This window comes from Miniopterus schreibersii (assembly GCF_964146895.1).
Source record: "Miniopterus schreibersii genome assembly, chromosome: 2".
Classification (NCBI taxonomy): Eukaryota; Metazoa; Chordata; class Mammalia; order Chiroptera; family Miniopteridae; genus Miniopterus; species Miniopterus schreibersii.
In genome coordinates, this window is record NC_138102.1 from 148,252,394 (window position 1) to 148,279,522 (window position 27,129).

At 44.2% G+C, this 27,129-nt stretch overlaps 1 protein-coding gene across 9 annotated transcripts in view; it reads left to right on the plus strand.

The window, feature by feature from the left end:
• Nucleotides 1-27,129, plus strand: part of PRICKLE1 (prickle planar cell polarity protein 1) — a 95,910-nt gene that overhangs the window by 52,719 nt on the left and 16,062 nt on the right. For 2 of the 9 annotated variants that reach the window (XM_081127146.1, XM_081127149.1), the window contains exon 1: nt 22,827-22,943. The exons of 2 other annotated variants lie outside the window; for them this stretch is intronic. The gene's annotated coding sequence lies outside the window, so the exon portion shown is untranslated. 5 more of the 9 variants (XM_081127147.1, XM_081127148.1, XM_081127151.1 and 2 more) reach the window with 5 other exon arrangements.

Genomic DNA, 27,129 nt, shown 5'->3' on the forward strand with positions numbered 1-27,129 from the left:
TCATTTGTCACCTAAACCTGGACACTGGAGAGGGTGAAAGAGGGTGCTGTCAATATTTTTACCTCAAAGGAGGTACAAACTAAGGTTTTCCAGAGCAAATGGGGTATGTGGTTTCCTACACAGGCGGTGGTTGCAGGAGGGCGTGGCCCGTGAGAACTGGGGGGGGCTTGTGTGGGTGAGGCACCCCAGACTGGCTGCTGCTGATGGGGAGAGGAAGACTGAGAACTGCTTTAGATCAGTGTTTCTGAATTGCCCTAAAGCTTATGCCTATGTTGCTAAACACATAGGTCTTCCTTTAAAGTTGTTTAAATCACTAAATAAAGTAAACATTGGGTTAAAACACTCAAAGCCAAGAGTCAGAGTTCTGCTTTATTTTCAAGCTGCCCAGCGTGGGCCCGGCCCTTTCGGCCCTCTTCCTAGAGGTGCTCCCTCACCTGCCCCACCGCTGATCTGGACTGGTGGAGAGCAGTGTCGTGTGAAGGTTCATCAGCTGTCGACTGATCACAAGAACAGGCCGTGTCACCAGGTGTAGGGATGCTGTCCCGTTACCACGACCGCCACTGACCAGTGTTCACTCAGAGAGGGGCGGAGTGGGTCAAGCTCGTTAACCACAAAGGTCTGAAGTAGCTCTTCTGTTTGGTAAAAGTCTAAAGCTAATGCTAAAAATTTAGTCAATGCCTTTTAATCATGCAGTGGAAACAATAGTTTGGTTCCCCAAATAATGCTATTTAAGAATGTGTCATCTTGCCCCAACCGGTGTGGCTCAGTGGTTAGAGCTTCAGCCTGTGCACGGATGGGTCAAGGGTTCGATTCCCAGTCAAGGGCACATACCTGGGTTGCAGGTTCGGGAGGCAACCAATCGATGTGTCTCTTTCACATCAGTGTTTCTCTCTCTCCCTCCCTCCCTCCTTCCCTTCCACCCTCTCTCTGAAAAGCAATGGAAAATATGTCCTCAGGATTAACAATAACAACAACAAAAAAGAACATGTCATCTTTAAGATATTTTTCAGGCCCGGCCGGGTATGGCTCAGCGGTTGAGCGTCGACCTAGGATCCAGGAGATCGGGGTTCGATTCCCGGCCGGGGCACATGCCCGGGTTGGGGGCTCGATCAATGACTCTCTCATCATTGATGTTTCTGTCTCTCTCTCTCTCCCTCTCCTTTCCTCTCCCTGAAATCAATAAAGATATATTAAAAAAAAAAAGAAAAAAGAAATTTTTCAGTAGTAAAGATAATAGTGATTACTAACTGAGGGTTATGTGCCATGAGTGAGAAATAATGCAACCCTCTTGCAACATTTCAGGTCTGACTCTCCCAAGGAAAGAGAGGACTGTCAGTTATGAAGCCATGGTGCGTTTCACGGCAGGCGTGGTGCTCTGTGTGAGTTATCACTCTTATTGCCGTTTCAACACTATGATGTAGGCGCTGTTGTTGCCCCCATTTCAGAGAGTAGGACATAGAGGCACAGGGAGGTGGTACAGCTAGTGAGTGGCAAAGCCACCATGTGAACCAAGACTCCAAGGTTATCTTGTAAATAAGTACAATTTACAATTTTTCAGAAGGGTAGAGGGATAATATTGCTAACTTTTTGAGAAATGTAAGATGTATTACTCCTGCCTCAATCAGTAGATAGATACCACCAAATAAATTTCAAGATCGTTTAGTTGGACACTAATATTGAGTACAGTTCAGTTTTGAATAAAAATGGGATTTAAGTGTATCTTATAACTTTAATATAATTGAATTCAACAGTGTTGTAGTTTTAAAATTGGAAGACAGATGCAAGGACAAATATAAAAAATTAAGGACCACTGAACTATTTTTAACACTTTCAAATAAAGTTGGCAGCTGTTGTTAGTGTCGGAACTTAAATAACCATTGCTTCGTTAAAAAATAAATCCACGACATATGGATTTCAACATGTTGTATGTTTATTGTTTGTACTTATTAGGGAAAGACACTGCAGTTGGAAAAATGAGAAATTCTCCAGGGTATGAAAAATCATCCTTGTTAGCAGGCAAACGATCATCGTGTTATCAAGATATCTGTCCTCAAATATGCCCAATGCTATTAATTTAGATAACTTGTTCATTAAAACCAGTTTTCTTGCTGATGGGATGAAGGCATTGCCTTAGGTAGTATCAGCCATGTAATGTGTCAGCAGGTTTGCCAACCACGAAAGGGTACACGAGACAGAGTGAGGGTAGACGTTAATAGATGATGCGTTCAAATAGAAAAAGAAATCCAAGCAATGACATCTCTGTGCTACTTAGGGACGTGGAGATAAATGGTAAAAGGATCAGGAAGGAGGTGAATGTGGTTGCCTTTGGGAAGCAGAAAAGGGGTGAAGCAGGGGCTGTTATTTTTCAAAACCAGTCTTCCAAAATCATTTGACTTTTAAATTATGTGCTTGTGTCATTTCAGTGAAATTAAATTTTACAAAGAAATTTGAAAAAATGAAATAGGCCAGGATGGGCACTTTGTTCTTGTTTTGGTTTGGTAATGTGGATCTTTCAATTTGACAAGCCCTTTGACAATGCAAAATAGATTGTTCAGATTTCATTTTACTCATCGGCTCTTGAGTTTCCCAAGGTGTTTCTGTGGTCTGCATACCATAGCGAAATCATTCTTTTGTAACAATAATTAAGCTGTATTTGTATAACTGTTTCTTATGGGAACACTGACAAAAGATTCCGATAGAAGGTGATGATCTTTCTTCTGAGCTAAGAAAGCTATCTGGTGGTGGTGGGGGGGGGTTTAATCGTTTCCCGGCACATGCAGAGGGAAATATGAAATGCAGAAAATAAAAGGTTCTTAAATCCCAGAATAGAAGACATAGTTTCAGTTGCTGCAACCTGAAACTAATTGCTTTTATTAGGTCATTAATGTTTCATGATTTGGGGATATATTTGTATACCGTACAACTGTTGGACTATTTTATTGCAATGATGATGCCTCGAAGGATTTTAAAAAGCAACAAATGTATTTTGGAATGGTTATAGTCTTGGTTGGGTCTGCTGTGTGTACTAAATTGAATAGCTTCCTAATATACAAGGAGATTGTACCCATGTTTTATTGTATAATAATTTTTAAAAAGAGACACACTAATGCTTTGAGAGAGAGGGGACAAAGGTGAGAAAAGCACTGAAGATACTTAAATACAGGGAGTGGATAGTGAGTGACTTCGAGGCAAAGAGCAGCTCTTACTCATCTGTACACCGCATTGTTCAGTATAGTTTCTTCTATCCATTTATGAGGCAGATATTAACAACACCTATTATATACCAGGTTCTAGAGCTACGTCAGTGAACAAAATTGATAGGAATCCTTGCCTTCATGGAGCTTATATTCCAGTCATGTGAGGGGCGGGGACAGAGACAGAGGCCAAATAAAATGATTGTGTAAAATCATACGTAGTCTGTCAGCTGGGGGTAGGTGCTCTGAAAACTCAAGAACAGGAGGTGAGGCGTGTGGGGCAGAGAGAGGGCAGGAGACGCAATTTTAAGTAGGGCGGACACACAGTAGGCACACTGAAATGCTTGTTGAAATTGTTTTGGGACGAAACCAATTTGTCTGCCTCTCTGAGAACTTTGAACTGTTGATTTGGTTTAGTAGTAGGACCATCCTGTTGGGCATTCAAGCACGTGATTGGGGTTGAAGCAAAAACAGGAACCTGGAAAAAACAAAACAAAACAAAACAAGGTTGCTTAAGTAGCACAGTCCCAGTGGGGGTAGAGGGATGGCATCAAGGAGAGTCGGATACAGATGCTAGCTTCCCAGACCTCACAGCCTTGTTGGTCCTTAGCAAGGCCACCAAGCTCTTTGTAAAGTACAAAGGATTCCCTGTAATAATGGGAGGCTGTTTGCTTGTTTTTAAAACACCCTTGATACCCTGGAATGTACAAAGCCCAGGCTTTGAGAAATAAGAAAACCTTACAACTTAACCTTTGATCCAGAAGAGACCAAGCTGTTCTTCGTTGGACCCCCTGCTTCCAGTACCCGGGTGCCTGGGTTTCTTTGAAATGATATCATTTTTACATGTCTCTAATACGTATCTCCAAGAAAGGGCCGGGGCACCTCAGAGGCAAGCTTTTCAGTCATTTTCACAGATGTTGTATTTCTCTGCCCCTTCACCTGTGGAACCTGATTTGGGAAAGCCAGTATTTGTTTTTGATTTTGGGAGAAGTTAAACAAGGCCAACAGATCAGAGCCCTCACCACGGGGCCAGACCCTCCGAGGGAAGCCAGTACATTCTTTTCTTTCACCCTCCTACCTGTAGGCTAGTGTAGTCTTTTATTCTTATTTTTATCCACATCTGCAAAATTCATGTGGCCACCTGCAGATTATTCTGGGCTGTGTGCAGACATACTTCTCGCGCGCCCTCTGTCTCTGTCTCTCTAATTATGTGCTGAGGATGGGCCCCGAAGCTGGGCTTCCATTCCCCCGCAGCTTCCTCGTAATGGGACGCTGTCTTGAGAACACGGTGTTTAGAGTAAATGGTGTTTAAACTGAAGGCTCCCCCTGGCTGTATTGGTGAGACTGGGAGCCCTTGTCTGCGCTGTGGGCGCAGTGCCCTTGACTCTCCCCGGCCTTTGTTGCGGGCTGAGCCGTTGGAACTCGCGTGTGTAAACATCGCAGCGAGGGGCAAACCCGGGGCATCCTCTGTGCGTGCTGCTTCTTTTGAAGTGTCTGGGGGTTGTACCATTGTCATGCCAGTGGGAAGCATCCTTTGTTTTACAATGCAAGGCTCTGAAGAGCCTGCTGATAAGACTAGGGGCCCTGGTGCGAAACTGACCCTTTGAACTAGGAAGAATCTTTTAAGATAAGCAAGCCTTGGCATTTTTATCACACAACTTTTTTATTAGAGCTCTTAACAGAGCAGGTTACTGTCCTGGGTTAGTGTCGTTGCTAGGCATGTAAATAAAGGTGTTTGGTGTTTTGTTTTTAAAGCTGTTCAGTATTAACGCAGATGTGGGCCACGGGCTCCTTCTTTACAAAGATAAAAACGTTCCACTCTTGCCCATCTCAATAAAGATTGGGGGGGAAATAGTATCAATCTGGGGGCATCCTTTATTTACTTATAAAAAGAGATTAATTATACCAGGAACGAAATGCAAATGGAGCGCTAAATAAGACTTTTTCAAGAAAATGTTATGCTTTCCGACTGAAAAATGATCTTGATCTTTCAGACCAAATGGCATGAGTCATTTCTTGGGAAAGGTCACTGGTAGAACAGGAAGTAGAAAAATAGGATAAATGGTGGTCATTTTATAATTGACATTTTAATATCCCGAGTGTTCCACATCTCGGGTATTCTTGTAATATTAATTGCGTTCATCCGTCAGCCCTTCAGTCACTCAGCAAAGCTTCGTCGGCCTTTGCCAGCGACGGGCGCTGGGTGGGCTCTCAGGCGCGGCCCTGAGCAGGCTGCCTTGCCCCCCACCCTCTCGAGGCTTCCGGCCCCGCAGACGTCAAACGGGTAATTAAGGTGAACAGAACCTGGCAGGGAAGTGACAGGTGCTGGGAGGGTTTTTTCTGGACTGTGCTTTAAGGGAAGAATTTCGTTTTCGTTGTTCAGCAGTTCTTCCAGAGCTTCCATGTTTTCCGTTTGCGTTTCCTTTCCAGCTTTTCCTTCGTGTTAGCCTAAGTGCATCTCTAGATGGTTTCCCCAAAATAGAATTTTCCACTTCAGACTAAGGAGCTGCAGATGAGGTGGAGAGTTTCCGGCACATGCCTGGGAACTTTCATTTGAAGCTTTCTACCATTTAAACCCCAAAGCAAGCGACAAAAAGGGTTGGAGTGGCCGCTCAGCGTCTCAGGCCCAGCGCGGTCCGTGGGCTTCTGTGTAAGAGCAGGGCCCAGCCCCGGCCGGCAGCCGCGCTCACAGGGAATCAATGCGATGGTCTGTCACCACTCTGGGGGTCGCCACAAGTTCTAGAATAGCCTTCTGTTTAAAGCGGCCCCTGTGTATACAGCTGGCCTCTGTTCCTAGAGTTTCTAGACTAAAGAAATCAGAGAGTTATAGGATTTCACAGCCAAGAGGCCTTAGAGATCACCTACCATTCTGTGGATGAAAAATGGAGGCCTAGACGGTCGAGGTCCTCCAGCCACTAAACAGAAGCAGAACCACAGTGACGAGCCCTGCCCTCCCCTCTGTCTGAGGCTCGAGTGGAACACCACAGCCACCGGGGACCCCGAAAGCACACCCCACTTGACCTCTGCATCACCCCTTTCCCTTTGCGCTGCTTTCGGTACCTCTCTGCCCGTCTATGTTTGAAGCCAGGCAATTTGGAGATAACTTCCCATGAGTTTGACTAAAGCAGATTTCTCCCCCTGTTGTTTTCGCTTTCAACAAACACATAAATAAAGAATAAAGCTATTTAGCATAGCTCTCTCAATAATAAATAAATAAAGCGCTCAAGAATAAAGCTCTTTATGCGACAGTTCTTTATCAATGAGTTCCGTTGATGAATTTTAACGCATCTAAATTGGTATATGTTGTATACGTGTGTCTACAACTGTTGAGCCCAGACCAATAAAGGTTATCCTGAAAACTGCAGTAGGGATTTACAGATTTATTACCATTTGCCTTGTTTTTTCTTTTTCCAAACAGAAGCTCATTTGTGGGAATTACATTACACATAATGTTCAGGCATACTTCAATTTTAAGTCAAAAAAGTTCAAGGTAATGGTACAGTATATTCTAACAGGAAAGTATGTTGTGCTAAGATTATTGCCATATAATAAAGTTCATAGTGCCCTTAAGCAGGAGAGTATGGGGGATGCTTTATAAAAATACTTAGTCAAGGGCCAACATCCCACCCCGTCCTTTCCAGTTCCCTCCTTCCTCCTCCTCAGAGCCACATTCTGCACACTTTGCATTTCCATTATCACTATTACAAAAGAAGGATTGTTGTGTTTTTCATGATTTTTTTAAATGCAAAAGTAGTGTACCCAATCATCGTTAAAATATATTTTCACTTTTGTAAAACCCAAAGGTGACAAATTGATGGGTTCATTCAAATGAGATGAACATAATTGCATTTCATATCCTGATAAAAATCACAGGGGAGCAGGAGTCGTAATTGTATCCTACTATGTATCCTCAGATATGTATTTACCTTGTTCTCTGGCTAATGAGGAAAAATTAATACTGTCAATACTGTGATTCAGCTCAGTGATAAGTTCATGTATCATCCTTCACGTGACCTGCCACAGTCGCCTTCTATTTCTCTGCATTAAATCAACACAGATGTGCCGGCTTCGGAAGCGTCCGTCAACGTCTCGTGGACTCTGCTGCCTGCTAGGATGCAGCCTTCACTGATGGTGTGGTGGGGGTGGGAGGTTAGCTCTTCCTCACACTAATATGATAACAGCTCAAGAAAAGTTCCCGCATGCAATGAAGCAAGTCAGAGGTCTGAGCAAGAGAAGAGCTAGAAGACGGGTGCAAGAAGCAAGGAAAAATACTGCCGCACAGAACAGCCAGGGGTACAGTTGGGAACCAATTTGCTGGTTGTCCCTTTGGGGCAAATAGCAAGCTGTAGGATAGGGGAAATCTTTTCTATCCGCTGCCAAGACATGACTCTCCCAGTGAATTAGAGTTTGTTCCGTTCAAAAAGGTTCAAACACCTCATCTTGTGGCTGCAAGGACCGTGTCATTTATTGTTTTCCTGCTTTGTCTACACAACGTGATCTGCTTATGTATTTTCAGTAGATACCCCCCTGTCCCCCCAAAGGACATGTGATCTGCCTGCTCTGTGTCCATGTGCTGGGACACTAATGAACATTCAAAACTCAGGAGACAGCAGCCGCCCAGCAGCCTTGAAGTTTCCACAGGAGGGCAGCAGTTCATGGGCATCAGTGGGAGCGGCACTGGCCTCGAAAGCCTCCCGAATGTGCAGTGTGTGCATGGGGGGGGGGGGGGTCGAAATTGCAGGAGTTGTGCATAATTAAAATCAGGCATTGCATACCCTCAAATAATGGGTTTAAACATTAGATATGAATTGGCTTTCATTTCTAAATTTCTCATTTCATGTTTTTTTAAACCATTCTACAAATATCTATGAGAAACCATAGTTTTCAAAGGTTTTGTGGATTAAAACCAGCACCACAAGCCACACCAAAAGAAGTTTCACCTAACACTTGAGAAAGACACCTTTACTAAGGTGGGTTAAATCCCTAAAATGACATTTAGTCTCTTAGGACATTTCATGAAAGAGACCTGAGATTCCCTCGTCGGTGACTGCTTTCTGAGCAAGACTGAAGATTTGCACTGTGCAGGTAGAGCTTTGCATTGACTCAACTACTCAGTGAAAACTTTAAGTATCTCCACTTTCTCATTCCACAAATTTACCATTGTCTTAGGAAAACTGGTTACTAAAGAGAATGGTATCCTAAACCCAGTTACAAATTGCAGTCACCTGGGGAGACAGTATGACATGCAAATTCCTGGGTCCTACCTGAAATCAAAATCTCTAGGGCTACCATCCAGGCATCCGCATAGTTGAAAGCTTTCTAGGTGATATCCAGTCAGCTCAGTGTTAATTGCCTTTCATCACCATTTATATAGAAAACCTAATTCCCATCCATATCTAATAGCAGATACTCTTGCCCCGTGCTACAAGTAGAATTTTAAAAATCTGTTCAGTAGTCATTTTTGGAGTATCCGTGCGAGACCAAACAATTCCACCTTCACTGGGAGCTACTGGCCTGCAGCCCACAAAACACACACACCCAAATAAATCCATCTGTCTTCGTGGAGACATGGGCAGGGCCGGCCCTTGGCGGCCGTGTTGGGTCCTAACCACCAAACTGGGAGGTGGTCATTTTTTTAACCTCACAGACTTGAGGAGCCACAAGGAAAGAAACATCAAGGGTTAACCAGGACAAAGCACAAACAGAAAGAGCGGAGAATGCTGCCTGGACTTCAGAAGGCTACCTCTTCTCAGTCAAAGTCACTTTCTGAAGCTCAGCTACATTCCTGCCCTGTGTTGCCTGAGACACCTCTGAATCCTTCCAGTAAATGATCACTTCCCACTCTTTTTCTCCTTAAATTAGTTTGGTTTCTGTTACTTACAGCCATGGAGCCCTAACTAATACAGACCTCATTCAGTATTTCCAACACAGCCGAGCTTGCATCAAAATAGCTCCCTGAAGTCCCTACCGCGCTTGGATGCCACCAAAAGAGAGAAGCAGCCCGTCTGTGGAATCAGTGTGAGTGACTCTCATTCCATTCAGATTTTCTGCCCACTAAGTGTGCTTTTTTTGGAGGCAGGTGCCCTTTTGTTCCCTGCCAGAATATTCTCCTTAAAGACACTTGAATTATAACTAAGCAATTTTCCTGTACTCTGCCCACCAAATTTCCCTGAACAAGGAGTTTCCTTTCCTGGCACCACTCCCGGGACTCCTGTCCAGGAGAGGCGCCTCTGAGCTGACTCGGCTGTGTTTGCAGAAATCTGTGTTCAACTTTCACCACCCTCTGCTTTTTAAGTGCCCTTGTATCTTATTATGTAGGCTTTTCCTAGGACCCCACTTTTCTTCGCATCTCATTTCCCTTTTCAGTAAGCTGTCAGCAGAATGGATACTTCAGGGTGATTATTATGTAGAATTCCTAAAATCTGCGTATAATTTTTGTAAGGAAGTGGGTTTTTGTTTCTGTTTTTTCTTTGTTGTTTTTTTGTCACAGACTCAGAAGTTAAAATAGATGTTTGTCTAAAACTTCTTTTTACCAAGAATCCTGTTTGTCATATAATTAAATAATCAGAACCCCCTTTTGAATTAAATGCAGATTGATGATGGGAGGACCCAAGGGAGGTGATTTGTGGAGGTTGCAGAAATCTCACACTTGACCCAGCCTTAGGGGAGGAAGAGGGTGTGGGGATAAATCAGATTCCCACAGCTAAGAATTACCCCAGCAGCTGGGAATATTCTCATGTGTATTGATTTGGGGTGAGGCATAAAGAAAGAAAATGGAGTCACTATAGCCCCCATTTCCATTTCCTACGACCATGAGACCCAGAAGAAAGATTAGCTTGCATAATTTCTGTTACTTTTTACTTATTTTGGCTGGTGTAGTGCTTTCCTTAGAACAGATACTGAAGTCATCGGCTCTTAACTGTTTTGTGTGTACGTGTTGCGTTAAAGAGCTAGAAATGGGGCATCTCTTGCGATGGTTTTGTAAGATCTGTATTGTGATAATCTATTTTGGGAAAATTCCAAGGATTTTAGTGTGTCTTAATTTCTTTACTACCCAGCACTCCAAAGAATCCATCCCCTTGTGTCAAATGAGTGTGAGGGAAGTCTGGACATGCTCATCCCAGGTGGGAGTCACTAAGCCCAGGACTTTACTAGATAAGTAACAGGTGTGAAGTGTTGTCTAAGGGCTCTTCTGTTTGACAGCTGAATTGAGCCATAAAATTTCTGAGTAATTTATGCAAGTCTGTGGAAGCCCAGATATAGATTGTTAATCCAAGGTTCAGAATGTACTAGTATTGATTTCACAATGAAATCCTTAATTTTTTTTTATTGTGTCTCTTATCTTTGGCCTCGGTGAAAAATATTCAGATTTCCAAGTAAATTTTGTAAACTGTTGTCCGTGGTCTTAACAACTTCACTTTGCTTTTAAGTAAAGTCAGAGTTTATCATAATCGTATGTTTCCGTTCATATTTAAAAATATTACAAGAGAGCTAGGACTGGAGTTAAGAGACCTTTAAAATATCTTTAATTCCACTGACCTGCTAAGTTTGCATACTGTTCATGTAAGCTGGATTTTTCCTCCTCAAAAAAAAAGAAAAGCAAAGCAGCATGTGGTTTGTTACATTCATTGCTCTTCTTAGCCTGTTTTGCATTAGGAGGTTATGGAAACCTAAGACTGAAAGCTCCATAAAGAAAGCCTTACGGCAAAGGAAAGAAATAGAAAAAAAGAGACATCTGAAACTTGGCCCCTTTTCCCCATCTGCCCTACAAATACATTGCAGTGTAAATGTGGGTCCTTGATAGTTGGAAGGAGAAAGGAGCAGAAAAGCAAATAATTTTTAAAAAATCATATCTATTAAGCATCTTGGTTAAGTAGTCTCTATATTTCCCCTTTAAGAACATCTAAAACATAGAACCTTCTGGAACAAAACTAAACTGTAAATGCCCACTCATTCCCAGGCCATTCTGTAAATTTACTGTGGGTTCCTCCTCTACTCCAAATAAAAATTGCCGCAGGCATCTACCCACTGAGGGCCAAGCTGCCATACCTGTTGGCAGGCTTCTAGGAGTAACGTGGCAGAGACCCCAGCCCGTTTTCTCCTAATTTCTCCTGGAAACGTCACCGGTGATGGGGCAGTGATGATTTTCCTCACAGTGCACAGAAGATCTGCAGTCTAGACAGCACTCTAGTGGTCATCTTCAATTCTCTTCCCCCTTATCCTAATACAAATTAAATTTGTTGCTACGTAGCATCAGCGTAATAATGCCTAGATGTTCCTATCATAGGCTTTCAAGGATCCCAAATACTTATGTGTGATCATCACATTTATTCTCGCTAAGAACTCTTTTAATTAGGCGTAAGAAACAGTGACCAGCATTTAAAAATTTTTTTTATTTTTGTAGATTTTAATTCTGGAAAAAAATAAAAGCTGCACTTCATGAAAGGTATTCTCAGGGAGTAGACACCTGCATGCTTGAGAAAGTCATTTTAAAGGTTCTTGGAAGGACAAGGTAATGGTCATGCGTGTTGCCTGTGTCAGTTTGTCTTCCTCTTTTATCTTCTGAGTGGTGGCTCCATTGGAAGACTATGTCTAACCATATCATTGGATTCTGTAAAAAAAAACACAAAAAAACTTTAACTCTTCAGATCCTGAAAGCATGATGTGTCATAAAACTGTTTCCTAATGATACTTTCAGCCTTCACTAAATTTCTCCCCCAACCGAAACATACTTTCCCAAAAGGTAGCTGAAGCGTTTCAGAGATTCCTGGAATCTTGTTAGAACCTATTGAAAGAGAAGCTAAAACCTTCAGAACTGGTTGCTCATGGAAATGTGTGGTTTGTGGTGTCAGCAACAATGCAGTCGGTGGTCTTAAATTGGAACTAGGGTTGGTGTTGAGTAAAAACGTTTGTCCTTCAGTAGGAAGCAGATTGTCTTCACAAGCTGATGTGACATAATATGACTGCCCTAATCATTTGAGCTCATCTGCCAGAAATTTTTGTTAGGGGACATACTGGCCATTAGAATGGCTCAGAAATGCTGCCAGACAGATTATTAGTTCTATTGTCTTCTTTTTTCATCTGCTGCAATTCAACTGAAGGACCTTAGTTAAAAATATATATAATAATATATATATTTATTATATATTATATAATGTATATATTATAGTAATAATACATATCATATATATAATATATAAATATATATAATATATAAAAAATATATAATAATAACATATTATGGCTCTGGGAGTTTAGCTGTAATCAATTTTGTCTGACAAGTTTATTAATGGCTGCATTACTTCAGTGCCTTTGCCTTCAGGATGTCATGTGAGATGTGTTTGGTAGAATAGGTTGCCCACAGACTATAAGCGGAACCATTCTCATGATTTGTCCTTCATTCAGCACATTCAGCCTTTAAGTTGAGGAGGTGATGGTTGGGCTGCTGAACCCATCCGAGAGTGACACCATATTTGAGTAAGAGCTTAGTACGCCCTGATACTGTTAATGACTTAACAGGCCACAGAGCAACTATTATATATAAATGATCCCCAGATACAGGCTGGTTTTTGTTGTATTTGGACAATAAAATGATTTTGCAGCTATAGAATTTAAAATGTTTCAGTGAACTGCTTTTTAGCTCAGTGTCTCATTCGTCTGAGGGTCCCCAGGGTTGGGGGTGGGGGGTGTCCAGCTCCTTGGAGCTGCCCTGCTCTTTAGTCCTAGAGAACAAAATATTGTCGTTAATCCCCTAAGGGAGACTTCACTTCCACCTAAAATAATATGGTATTTAGAACTTCTAGGATTATGCTATTTCCTGTTGATGTTGCTGAGGGACAAGCTGGGGAAAGCAAAGCATTTTGTTTTGCCACTTGTAAGAAGCTCTGCTTTAAAAGCAGATGACAGTGGTTTAGAACTTTAGGCTTTGATGTCAGCCCAGGTTTTGAATCCAGGCTCTTACACTAATTAGCTCATGATTACATGGTTGAACAACTTACCTTACTTTTCTCATATAAGATCTACCTTATGTTGTTATATAAGAATTTTTAAAATATGTACAGGATTTAGCATAATGCCTAGCATACAAGTGATTCATAAGTTATATCTGCTATAATAATAATAAAAGAGGTTCATTTGGTGTTATTGTGTTCTTAGTATATAGCACCAAAGAAAATGAAGAAACATCACACTACATATCCAAAAAGACACACAATTCTAATACTCACTTGACTCCCCCTTCTGTACTGATTCCCCCACTGTCCTTCTGTCAGTGCAGATGCCTTGAAAGGAAGACCCTTTACCAGGTACTCAAGGAATGCCCTAAGGGAGTGCTTTCTTTCCCTAAAGGGTGCTAAGGATGTTCTCCAGACCCACTCAGACTCCTTTTATCTCTGAGAGCTACATCCCCAGGGCCCTTTTCAGAGGAAGCACACCCAGGTTTTGCTTTGAAAACCCTTGTTTCCTTCTCTTTCTATACCAGCCCCTTCCTCCTTTGCCCAGAGATTCTATTTTGTCTCTGACTAACCGAACTTCCAGTTTCACTATTGCACCCACTCTAAGGCTGATGTTATACATCTCCTATTACTTTCATTTATGTTCATCTTGAAAAGTATTCTTCAGGGTGGTCTACAACAGGCCATTAAAGACTTGGCTGTGTCTTACAGGTCTGGGTTATAGCAGTATAAGTGGGTGCTGGATCGAACAGTTCTGCATATGGAACTGTTACAGCTCATGCCACTTCAGGGTGTGGTACTTATGTGGCCGACTGGAGGAGAGTCCACTCCTATAATCCTGGCCTCTGCACCTTACTTACCAAAATTAACCAGATTTAAACAGTCTTCTCCATCAAGTCATCTTTATTATGCTCAGTGCTGTGATTAACAGAAGGGGACAGTTGTTGCTCTCAAGAAGCATCCAATCTAGAGACAAGGATAACATACTTGAAATTATGAGCTGACCCCTCAAGAGAGGGTATCATATTTGTTGTGGGCTCTGTCAACCCAGCAGTTCAGCATCACTGTTTTCACCCAGAATAGCTAGATTCTGAACTATTTGGGATGGGCTTGGCAGAAGGAGCATGGAAGCATCTGGGAAAGCTCTTTGAGGGAGCTAGAAACACAAGGAGCCTATTTCTTAAGAGTGTATCTCTTCTCTACACTCTTAGTAACCAAAATAGAGGACTTTAGCCCATCCTTCTTGGTGTAGCTGCTGAATGTAAAAGTTGAGCCCTGGGGTTGTCCCAAAGCTGTGTGCACAGAGGAAGAGAATCCCATTGACTCCAGTTAATAGGATTTCTGGTTGGAAAAGAAAATAAGCAATCGTTTTGGTGGAGGGACTAGCCTGAGTTAAACTGGAGTCTTGGGACTAGTGGAGGGTCCTGGCGAAGTGGATGGTGCAGCATAGAAGCCCTCAGTCTATAATAGGGCTTCAGGAGACATTTCCTGGACCCATCCTGAATTAAGTCTTGAAGTAAGAGTTAGCCCGGCAAAATAAAGTGAGTGGTTTGACAGCTCCACGTAGATGAAACAGCACAATAAGGCAAAGTGGTGATGAAACAGTGTGATATGGTTGGAAACCACCAGTTCCAGAGCCAAAAGTGACGCATGACAAGGGATGGAGCTGGAGCTGGAGAGACCAGTAGGGGCCTGAAATGGAGGGCCTTCACTGCAGAGCCTTAATTTTATCCCATGGAGGTGTTGGGAAGACTGTGAAAAAGGGATTTTAAATTGGGAGGACGGCATAGTCAGATGTGTGGTGGTCAAGTGAAGGAGAAAGAATGTAGAGATGAGAAGACCCAAGGAGACGAGTTAGGCTGCTGTAGCACCCCAGGGTGGGGAAGACAGGTGGCTGCAGTCATTGGGGTAGGGAGGGGAGATACAGAGTCAACAGAGAAAAGTCATAGGGTGCAAAGATCTGATAAGTAACTGAATGAGGGTAGACAAGGAGGGCACCTTGAGTGAAGGAAACATCTGTGATGATAATTGTCTGGCATACTGGGTGGTACCACGAACAGACTGGGAATAGAGGAGGAAGGAGAATATTGGTTTGGAGGTGGGTGGAGAGCATGATTTAGAAATGTGAGCCTTCTAAAGAGGGTTCCAGTTAGCCAATTAGTGTGAGTTCACAGCAGATCTTATCAGCCAAAAAGAACAGGTCACCTAAGTGATAAATTTGATGAGATTCCTTTAAATATGAAAACTGGGAAATTGACCCTCAAGTTAGTTGACTCACTTTTTAAAAAAATCCAAATAAAAATAAAGGAAAAAAACAATCAATGGACTTATAATGAAGATATAAATAGGAGTGCTTAGTTTGTGTGAGGTCTGAGACAGGTTCTGGGGAAGATCAAATGGGACCAAAAACCATCTTCACCACTCAACAAGTATTTACTGAGAATGCACTATGTACCAGGCAGAGTGCCTAATGCACCTGGCCTGTGTGTCTCTGCACTTGGGGTAGATCACAAAACAAAGCAGACATGATCCCTGCCCTTAGCCCCTCTATAATTCAGTGACACTCAGTGTTGAAGAGATGAGAGCTGCAAGCATGAAGGGGAGAGGAGATAGGAAGACTGACATATCAAAAGACTGTTACTCATCTAGAATTATGTGACTCAAGGCCGACAGAACAATTTGAATTCCAAATCTTGGCCCTGACACAATCTAATTAAAGCTTGTAAACCAGTCTCCACTACAAAAATCACCTCCTTGAAGTTCCCACGGTCGCAGAAAGGGACTTGGGATCTTAGATAAGATAAAGAAATGTTATGGAAAGCTTTGCTGGCCTTTTTCTTTCTGGCAGGAGGCTTTTGGCTGCCTGACATAATTCTTGGCTGACACCTCTCTAAGAGCACCTTGATTAGTTACAGCACACAGTAACAGCGTTAAAAGCTGGCGTGCCTTCGTGGGCACAGATTTTCCCGAGTGGGGAATCAACCATCGTAGGTGGTGGAGAGTCGAAGGAGCATAACAAAGTAGAGGTGAGCAAAATAGCTCTGAACATGTAGATCATGAAGTAGCGAATACTGTATGATTTTAAAACTTAAGACAGAGCAATATTTATTATTTAATGTTTTGTATAAAACACTAACTGCTAGATTGTAGACTCTTACCTGACATGGTAGCTTTCCAATGCCATTTTGATCTCTCTCGGGTTCTTCCACGTAGGTCACCTTCCAACCTGAAAGTCATGCGCCTGTTTCTTGTATAATGATGGACCCTGAGCTCTTTTACACTAGAGAACGTAAAAACTTTGTTTTAAATACTGATTTTAAATATCAACAGGGAAGTGGACTTGAGCTTAGAAATGAAAACCCTTCAGATTACCTTGAGTTTGTCTCCTGTGGACAGTGAAAAATATTTGCGGTTTCAAGCGAGAGCTCACATCGGGGCCGAGCTGTTGGTTGTCTTTCAAGGAAACTATGGGAATGATGATGACTCATTGAGGAACGTCAGCACCCCATCTGCCACTCCCCACCCCCCACCGTACACACTGGGCTCCACGAGTCAGGTTTATTTGCCCTCAGACACACTGACTTGTCTTTTCTGCCCTTGTCATCTCGGCTCTTCCATCTGGTTGCCCTGCACTGTTCACCTCCCTCTAATTAGGGCATAGATACAGTCATGTCACTCTTTGCTTAAACTTCTGTGGCTCCCCACAGCCCGTAGGAGAGTTTAGAGGTCCTGGCATGTGCAGCCATCCACAGCCTGGCACTGCCCTCCTCTGGGCACTGTCTCTGGTTGCTCCGTCCTGTCTCCCAGTCCCCTCATCACACGGCCGTGGGTTTGCTGACAGCTGTCACTCTCTTCGCCATCAGGCTTCGATTGGCTCCACCTGGACGAAGCCCTGTTTTCTATCCCAACTCCCTTAATTTCCCATATCACCTATTTCTAATCTAGAGAGGTTCCAGCTTAAATGTCACCCCTCCTTCACACTTCCTTGACCTTCACCTTCTAACCAGAACTGATTGATCGACACTTCCCATTATTCCTGTATTAGAACTTTAGCCGCACCTCAACTGCTGTATAATCTCAGGGTATCATTGTTATGCATTTTGGAAAATAAAATCACTTACTTCTCCACTCATTTTGCATATATATATATATATATTTTTTTTTTTTTTAATTTATTTTTATTGTTGAAAGTATCACAGGTGTCCCATTTTCCCCCCATTGACCCCCTCCACCTGGCTCCCACCCCCTCCCCAGGCCTTCACCCCGTTATTGACTGTGTCCATGGGTTATGCATATATGCATATAACTTCTTCGGTTAATCTCTTCCCACCCTCCCCCCCTTCCCTTTCCCTCTGAAATATGGTCGACTGTTGCCTGCGTCAGTGTCTCTGGACCTATTTAGTTCATCAGGTTCTTTTGTTCATTAGCTTCTTAAAGAAGACCCTTTAACATTTCCTGTAGCGCTGGTCTGGTGGTGGTGAACTCCTTTAGCTTTTCCTTATCTGTGAAGCTCAAAAGTATGGAACGCTTCACGAATTTGCCTGTCATCCATGCACAGGGGCCATGCTAATCTTCTCTGTATTGTTCTAATTTTAGTATATGTGCTGCCCAAGCGAGCACTCATCTTGTATATTTTTCTAAGCTTTCTTTTTGGAATAAATCAAGATATAAGTAGAACATGAAATTTAGAATAGGAAGTCCTTAGTTAAGGGGAGGGTGTCGGTGTAACAGTGCTGTCCTCCAACAGATATCTTTTGACTCAACTGAAGAATCTAGTAATGAACCAATGGATGGGTACATGAAGCATCAGTTGGAGCAGCTTCTGTTCCAGTCTCTCTGGCTCCATGAGATGTGGGACTGGTGACACCACCCCCTTCTCAAGTATTGTAAATAAATGCGGCAGAGATGTCGCTCTTCAAGTTTGAAACGGGGATGAAGGTAGCAGGGAGAGGAATTGTGTACTTACGTATTTTCCCATATCAACTAATACTTAAATCAGGAATGTCATTCTTCCTAACTTTTCTTCCCTATATTAATGTTATAGTTTACTGTTTTGAAAACTATTTATAAAAGTCTTATATGATCATTATAAAATAAAAAGGTTAGGCTGGCTTGCGTGGCTCAGGGGTTGAGCATCAACCTGTGATCCAGGAGATCGAGGTTCAATTCCCAGTCAGGGCACACACAGGGGGCGTGCAGGAGGCAGCCGATCAATGACTCTCTCCTCATTGATGTTTGTCTCTCTCTCCCTCTCCCTTCCACTCTCTGAAATTAGTAAAGATATATTTATTTTAAAAAAGGTTATAAATGATGTGAAAATATGAAAATGCATTTATTTTGTAAATATAAATTCAAAAGTAATAGTTTCCTATAATCTGCCTTCCCCTAGAAACCATATTAATAGTTTACAATTTATATTCCCCTAAATAGTTTTCCTATATGTATACTAGCCTGTATGTTATTAGTTATAACAATGTGATCATACTATATATTTTGCATCTTAATATAGCTTGGATATCTTTTCATGTATAGATTTCCCAATGTTTATTGGAAGACTTTATTCTTCATTTCTTAACGTTCTGGCAGTTTTTCAGTAGTGTAGTCTTAAGAATGTTTGTGTTAAGCCACTGACCTCTACAGGAGTTGAGAAAGTTAAAGAACTCAAGGTCAGGATGCTGGAACATTTAATTATCTGCCCATGAGAAGTAAAAACAGTTCATGGATGGGGACAGGGTATATCGAAATAGTTGGGACAGGGGTGTGAGGTGAGCGGAGATGGCTGTTGACTGATAGTAGAAGTTATAACCCTGAACAAGTGTCAGGTGAAAGGACCTGATCCCATATTCTCCCACCCGGCTTGGGCTGTAGACTAAACACAGCACGGCCACAAACACCTACGTGACATCAGTGTCATAACCAGCTATTGAGTTTTAAGACTCAGAAAATATTAGAACTGGTGCAGCCTCTGGCAGCATCCAGTTTCCGGTGGAAGAGCCTGAAGGCCACTTGGAAGAATGGGGGATGGGAGGAGAAGGTAGCTGTGGGAAGGGCCTTCCAGAAACCAACCCAGAGCTTCAACAGAGCAGTCTCACTTTCATCTGTTTCTGTATTAAGATTACTACTATTTCAGTTGAGATACGGATTGTGTTTCCTCCTCAGAAGTTCTAACCATTGACCTAGCCCATTTCAGTTTTAGAAATGAAAAAAAAACACACAAAAAACAAACCCACCCCAAACCACTAATACCTTAGAGGAGTTATTTCTCCCAGTGTCACAGAGCTAGTAATTGACAGAAAATAGACATTTAAGTCTCCTAACTCTAAATCCAGTGCATCAGGGGACTCTAAAGGGAAGATTTGCCTCACTCGGAGGAGGTGGGAGTGGGGGGAGGGGACATTGGCTGGGAGGATTGGAGCAGTAAATCTAAAGAGGGATTGGGTGTAGAAAATGCTCAAGAACCAGTACTCTCTAATCACATTGCTTTAAATATAATCAAAGGGGAAAGAAAGTAATTGGAGACCTAGAGCAACAGCAACCTATTATAAAACACCATAATGCCTGTTAACTCCTGGAAGAGCAGATACCTGCCTGAGGGCCCATCCCTGGGGGTGCATACAGACTCTCGGATAATGGTAACTAGAAATTGCAAATGTTCAGCAACCCGCAGGGTGTAGGGCCCAATCTGAGGTACAACAGAAATGTTTAAACTTAACAAAAAAAGAAAAGTATTTACATAAACTGTCAGTGGTAACAAATTCGGTAACAAGCATGAAAATTATTACGATTAGTCCTCTGGATCTCATTTTTTTATCTGGACAAGATGTAGGTTGTTGGTAACTCTAAAGTTGTATGATTTTGTGATTTAAAAACATTTTTTTTAAAGCCATTTTAATTAGAAATTACATCCTACATACAGGTGTGATTTGCACTTCTTAGTCACTTGTCTCTACATAGTGAGAACGGCCCAAGGTCAGGACAACCAGACTGCTGTCCTAGACTATGGCCTCACAGAACACTAAAGCTGTCACCCTTCTTGCCATTTATATATGCTGATTCCCTCTCAGACATAGGGAGTGAGATGCCATTCGATGAACATTAGAGCCCTTGATCTCTCTTTGCTATTAAGAAACTTAATGACATCCAATCATTTAAATAGACTCTAGATTTCTGGTAGTTAGTTACAAATCTTTCCAAATGTCCAAGACCAAGAGCAACTCTGACTCTTAAAACTAAAAAGCAGGTCTGTTTTGCACATGAAAAAACAGGCATGGAGTAGAAAGGACCTCAAGGTCACTACATACAGAATCACAGGAGAACCAAGGAATGAATAGCACCGAGGTTTGCTCTATATTTTGTACTTTATCTCTTTCTTCCAGACCCAATAGAGCTGGCTGGCATTTGACAAACAAACGCCCTTGGCATTTTTCTGTTTTTCTATCACAGTCTCCTTCCATAGGACGTTGCAGTTCAGTCTGGGTTTAGATTAGAAACTGAGTTACTTGTACAGGTGTGGGATAGCAGTGAGGGCCTGAGCAGTATGTCCAAAAATCATTCATTTAACTCATGTTAATTGAACTTGTCTGCTACGTGCCCGGCATGATTTTAGGTGCTGAGAGTACAGGAGTGAGTCTTCAAAGTCCCCACCTTCCAGCAGAGGAGAGAGACAGCAAGCAAAGCTAAATTCTATGAAGATAAATAAGGACAAGAGGGAGGGGTGATATTTGGGATTGAGGGGATTGGAGAAAGCCTCTCTGAGGAGGGGACAGTAGAGCAGAGTCCAGGATGGGGTGAGGGAACCAAGTCCTGTGAATTTCTGGGCTTCCTTTCCCAGCCTCCCTTCAAGTGTGATCTGCAAGCAATGAATATTCCCACCTGGCTGAAACAAAAAGGCACTGGTGGGGGTCCTTGCTGTCCATCCTGTAAATTCACCCTTGAAAAAACAATGCCTCTCCGACCAGACTATATAGGCTGTTGCATTCAGATTGAACATTAGTTGGAAGCTTTTAACTGTCTCCCAGCTGCTTCATCACTAAAAATAGTTACAAAAGCAATAAAGCTGACAGTGGTTGTTGAAAATGTAACAAACAGTGTTTGTAAGTGAGTTAGAGGAAGCACACTTGCAATGGCTGGCATTTAATAGTGCTAAGTGTTGCTATGGTTTGTAGTTGGGAAGACTCCTTGGCCTTGGCTCCTGTGCGTAGTTCTCCTTTAAAAGCTGTTTCAAACAGGATCCACCTGGCTTAAAGCATTGCCTGGCTGATCCTTCCTTTATCATAATGACATGACAGTTTAGGGTTTGATTTAAATCAGCAACTGATTGCCCGTTTGTCCAGCAGATACTGCCAGTTGATGACTTCCCCGAGGAAGCCCAAACAGAATGAAATAGGAAAAAGGAAATCAAACCCAGGTATTCATGGTTAATTTCACAGCTCCACAAAGGGCCTTTGAAGTCCGCTCCCTGCCCTCCCACAAATCGGCACACAACCGGAAGGCTCGAGGAGCTCTATCTTAGAGCTGTTCGGGAGCTGTCTTCAAAACTAGAATCTAGACTGGCCAACAGAGAGTCAATCTGAATTTCAAATCCTGTTGTCTCATTCAGTGTCTCCAAACTAGCCTACCAGCAGAGCCACAACTTTTTTTTTTTTTTTGGTCTCTGCCACTTTAAAAAAGTAACAAAACAACAAAACAACTTCTGGGCTGCCTTGCTTGGCAGCAGAGATAACAGAAATTGGCCAGAGTTATTTACTTGACTGCTCTGTTTATGGCAACTTGTTTGTGTATTTTTAAATCACAGTTACAATGGGCTATTGTTCACTTGTATACTGTAGAAACATATATGTTGCAAACCACTCCCAAGGAATCCTGGTAGTACAAGGATTTATTTTACCTAACCAAAAAAAAGTAGGATACGGAAGGAATTTGACCATTTTAAGGTGCTTTTTTTTTTTTTTGCTAGCCTTTATAAAATGGCAAAGCTCTTAAATATTGCCTCCTTGTTTCTCCATTCCCTTGGCATTTTATCACCATGTGATAAGGAGGCTGTTGCAGAAGTTAAAATTTGTAGTTAAGAAGAGATTCAGACCTCTGCTGCAGATACTAATCTGTCATTTCTTTCTGAGCTTGCTTTGAGGTTCTGTTTTTGCTTTTCTTGGCCCCTTCCGTGGACACCTAATGCCAAGCTTCACTTTCTCTTAGTGTACCTAGAAATAGCTCAGCAGCAAGATTAGCCTGAAGTACGGGGCGCGTTCTCGGGTTCTAATAAGGATATTCACTTAACCTACTTATAAAAGCTCTTATTCAGTACTGGATTAAGTGCATTCCCCCCGACCCCGCTCCTTTTCTTTTGTTGTTGTTTACTGATAAAAATAAATCTCCTGCGCTGAGCTGTAGGAATCACTTCGAAATGCAAGAAAAGTCCTGCGGGGAGAATTCATATGTTAATGAGCCCTTCTGAGGCAGAGCTCGGCTCGACGTGCCATTTGCTGACATCATTGTTATGGGCGGAGAGGAGGCGACGTCTTTAAGAGGTGGTTTTGCATATTCCCCCGGCGCCCTGTGGCCCGCGCGTGCACCTGCGGGAGGGGGGAGTTTACATAAGCGTCTCGGGGTGTCTGCCGCTCGGCCGCTCCACTCGCCCGGGCTCGCGGCCATGGAGCGCGCGGACGGGGTAGGTGCTGGAGCCGCGCGGCTGCCCGAGCGGGTGGGGAGCTTTTCGAGGAATAACGTGCTCCCGGGACCTCGTGGAGACCTGCCAGGGGCACGGTCAGCAGTGACAGTTCCTGGAAAGAGCGCGGCGGTGAGCTCGGGCTGGGCAGGCGCCTCCTGCGGACCGGAGCGGAGCGGAGCGCGGGACCCGCCCGGCTGGCATCGCGCTCTGGGCGGCGCGCCCTGCGCTCGGCCGAGGGTGGGACCGGCAGGAAGCGAAATGGTTACTTTTTTTTTTTTTTTTTTTTTAATGCGGGCTCTGATTACTTTTGAAGATCGGTCCCAGGCGGTCTCCCAGAGTCGAGCAGAGACCGGGGTTTTTCTCTCCGCGGTGGAGGGTCCTGGGGAGACGGAGAGCTGGGGCGTGGGGGATGCGGTGGCCCGGACGAGGCGACTCTAACACGGGGAGCACAGTCAGCGACACCAGCGGGGACAGGGTCTCCGGGGAGCAGGAGGACCTTTTGCTGACCCCCCACGGTTGGTTGGCGGCTGCAGGGGTGAGAATCGCCGCGTTGCACGGAGCCTGGCTCGGCGAGGACGAGCGGGGGAGAGTGCGTCACTGGGGGCGGGGGCGACCCCCTCGCCCGCCGGGCGGGGCCCGCGCAGCGCCCAGACAGGGGGCGCGGCCCGCCGCGGCTTAAGGGGGGCCCTGCGCTCGCCGCGCCCTCTCCGCGGTCCCCGCCCTGCCGGGGTCTCCTCCGGAAATGGGTGGGCGAGGGTGACCTGGAGGGCGCCCAGCCCCGTTTTCCTTCGCGAGGAGCCGCGCTCCGGCCGCCGGCCTCGGCCAGTCGCAGAGCGGGTGGGCGGCGAGTGCGCGCCGGGGGGCTCGGGGACCCGCGGGCCGAGGGGGGAGCCCCGAGGGGCTGCGGGCCGCGCTCGACCCCGCTGCCCGCGCCCGCAGGTGGGAGCCGCTGCCTTGAGTCCCGGACTTGATGGCAGTCGGGCGGCGGGGACTGAGCGCCCAGGGCTGCAGGGGTGCGCGCGTCAGTGCGCGCCCACGGGGAGGGGGCTTCTCGTCGGAAGTTGGCGGACAGACGTGGGGCCCCTCGGGCACTCGGTGTCGCCGTCCAGCCGCGGACGGCGGGGCCCGTTCCAGCAGAGCCCCTTCCTCTGTTGGAGGTGACGCTGCGCCGAGAGGCTGCGCAAGGCTTTCTTCTGGAGATGGGTAAGACGGGTTCGGGGGTGACTCTATCCCCGGAGACCGGGGGACTTCTTGGTGGGTCTCGCGTCGGCGCCAGGGAGGGGTCGGCTCTCATGCGCTGGGTCTTGCGGGCGGCCTCTGGGTGCGGAGACCCGAGGAACCGCGAGCGGGCCGGGGGATGGATGCGACCCGCGGCCCCGCGCGCCCCCTGGCGGTTGGAGCCGCCACCGCCGCGCGGACCGTAGGGGTTGCGGGGCGCAGGGGGCGCTGACGCCCGCTCTAAAGTGCCCGCTGCTGCGGGCGTGGGGTTGGCCCCGCGGATCCGCCGCAGCCGCGGCTGAATTTTCCCGAAGAAGGGTGACATCCTTTCCCTCCGGCTCCACTCCCGACCCCCTCTTTCAGAAGCTCGGGTGTTCACATTAATCTATGTCAGTATAAACCAGGCTATGTGTGGAATTTGTTTTTACAACTCGAGTCTTGTGACTTCTCAAACACTTTCTTGAAGTGTTTTCTCTGGAACCTTGTTTCAAATGAGCGCTGTAAGTTTCACAAAGGAGAGTGTTGTTCAGAAGCCAACAGGTGACAGGGTGAAACCTGAGTCTCTGTGTACATTGGAGTCAAGTCTGGCTGCCGTTTCCTTGGGCCGCGGTTGAAAATAGAAATTCAGAAAATCAATAGGAGACTGGAGCACGGTTTTGAGAAAAGACCTGCGTCCCCCATTATGGAAAAAGAACGAGTTGGTTGGAACAGTGCCTTGCGTGGTGCGCTCGCACCACAGCGCGCTTTTTGTCTTTTGTCTTTATGCACAGGCTTCTCCAGCCAAATAACCTGACCCCAAAAGCGTCGCCCTGGCAAAGGACCGCGCTTTGTCATCATGTTTCCTCCTTTTGTTAAGCAGCCTGTCTTACTGTCGTGGAATGTATTTGTGCATGAAATTAGAATGCTTGGAAACCCTGCAGGGCCCACGTTTCCTCTTGGAAAAATGGATAGCTTCTTGGCAATTGGATAGTGCATGACAGGCCACTCAGTTGTTGGAAAAATGTGCAGGTTGGATGGAAGTTTACCTGGAAAATACAGAAAATGCCAAAGGGCACATGGCCTCATGCCACTAATTGCTAGTACAAAGTGGTTTTGGTAAAGGAATGTTCCGTAAGCAGTATCTTCAGATACCTTCGTTATGTTTTTATTTTTAATTTTTATATGGAAATATATTTACTTCTTATTTTGATTATCTGTACAGTTCATTGCAATATAAGTAAAATTGGATGAGGCTCTGCTGGCAATCACTTTTGTCTTTAGTAGGCTGCAGGGTGTGTGAAACTTGTTTAGTGTCTCTTTACTATGAAATCTAAATCCTGGTTGTAATCATTTTGCTAACCTATGGCTTTTATAGGTCTCTGGTTTGTTTGTTTTTAAGTTAAGGACATCATAAACAAGGAAATATGTGTCTCCATAAGGGTTACATTTTGTGTATTGAGAAGAGTGGAAGTGTTACAGGTTCTGCTCTACCAAATTAGTCTGTAGTTAAATTTAATTCACCTGCATATTTAGCCTAGACGTAGAGCTTGATTGGGTATGTGTGATCTGCACCTTCTTGTTAACAAGCAGTTTAACAAAGAAGTTGTTAAGTAGTTTGTGGTCCACTGGATGGCACTTCGCAGCAGGGGACACCTAGGGAATGTTAGCCCTACTGACTTCACAAATCAGTATCTGTTCTGGTTTGTGGTGATCAAAGGATTTCTCACTCCCCTGGGCTTGTTCACTTGAGAAATACTTATTCATAGGGATCTTACCGTGCCAGGGCAGTCTTCACATAGGAACTAGAGGGGGATTACATTGGGAAAAGTATTTGCAATTAGGGGTATGACCTTAGACTTCATCGTGGCAGACACTGAAAATTATTTTGTGTTCTGGTCACGTGATTTTGATTTGGTGACTTGGTGCAAGAAAATGATGAATGATACAGCAACCAGACCAGAACTGATGTACAGTTACCACCTCAATCTGTGCCTGCTTGAATTCATTCTCCGCAACCCCCGCAAACCCGCACTCGCTGTCTGACTTGCCTGTGTACTGTTTCCATATTGGTACGTCAGTCACCTAAGACTCAAAACTGTCCTTGACCCTGTGTCTCCCTTTCCTATTGGTTCCTTTTACTCTCTCCCCAAGCCATGTGTAGGCTCTCTTGGTGGTAATGGGCTAACAGGCCCCTCCAGCTTCCCTTTCTCTTTCCCGACCATCACGATCCAGTTAACTTTCCTTAAGACCGGGAGTGGCACCCTCCTGCTCACATGCCTTTTGTCCCTTCCCATTGCCTGGAGGGTTAAGTGCCAAGTCTTCCGCCCAGTAGGTACTACTTGTGAAAATGTTATTCAGTGCTGCCATCGCCACCTATTGTTACTTTGGAAGAATCTGTCTTCCAGAGAATCTGTCAACTCTTGACTGCCTCTGGACCTTCTTAGACTGTGCTGACTTATTACGCTTTTTAGGGAAAAATAGTAAAGGCTCAATTATATATATTTATGTCAAGGTCAATCAAAATAATAATCCTTAGCTAGTCCGGATGCAGCATATAGCTCATTAGAAAATAAATGGTCTCCAAATGACCAAAATAGCATCATAAAATAATAAGGCTACTTTTTAATTCGAATAGCACCTTCACTACTGTATGTAATCTCATTTAACCAGTGATTACTGGGCTTATGGGAGGAATGCCTAAGCCCTTGTCCACAGTGTAATTATTCTGTATACCTTTAGACATACTTTTTCACAGAATAATTGCCTAATTTACAGAATATTGAAAACAATAAATTTTAAAAGATTTGGAGGTTGTTGGTTGTGGGCAAATGGAAAAGGTTACTTACTTAAGAAGAGACTCAAGTAGCAGAGATCCAACATCATGAGAGCAGGGAGAGGAGAACAACCTATAAAAATTTGTCAACCATCTTAGTGGGCTGTGCACTTCTGGACGTCAGCTCTACATTGTGAGATAGCCCTTGGACCTGCCATGTATTCTAGTGGAGGAACGAACTAGGTTCTCAGGTCACACCCAGCTGGTGGCTGGTTGGAACTCCTGTGTCTTGAATCCTGAAGCCAGTATTCTTTCTCTTGTTCATTTTCTACTCAAAGTGAAAAA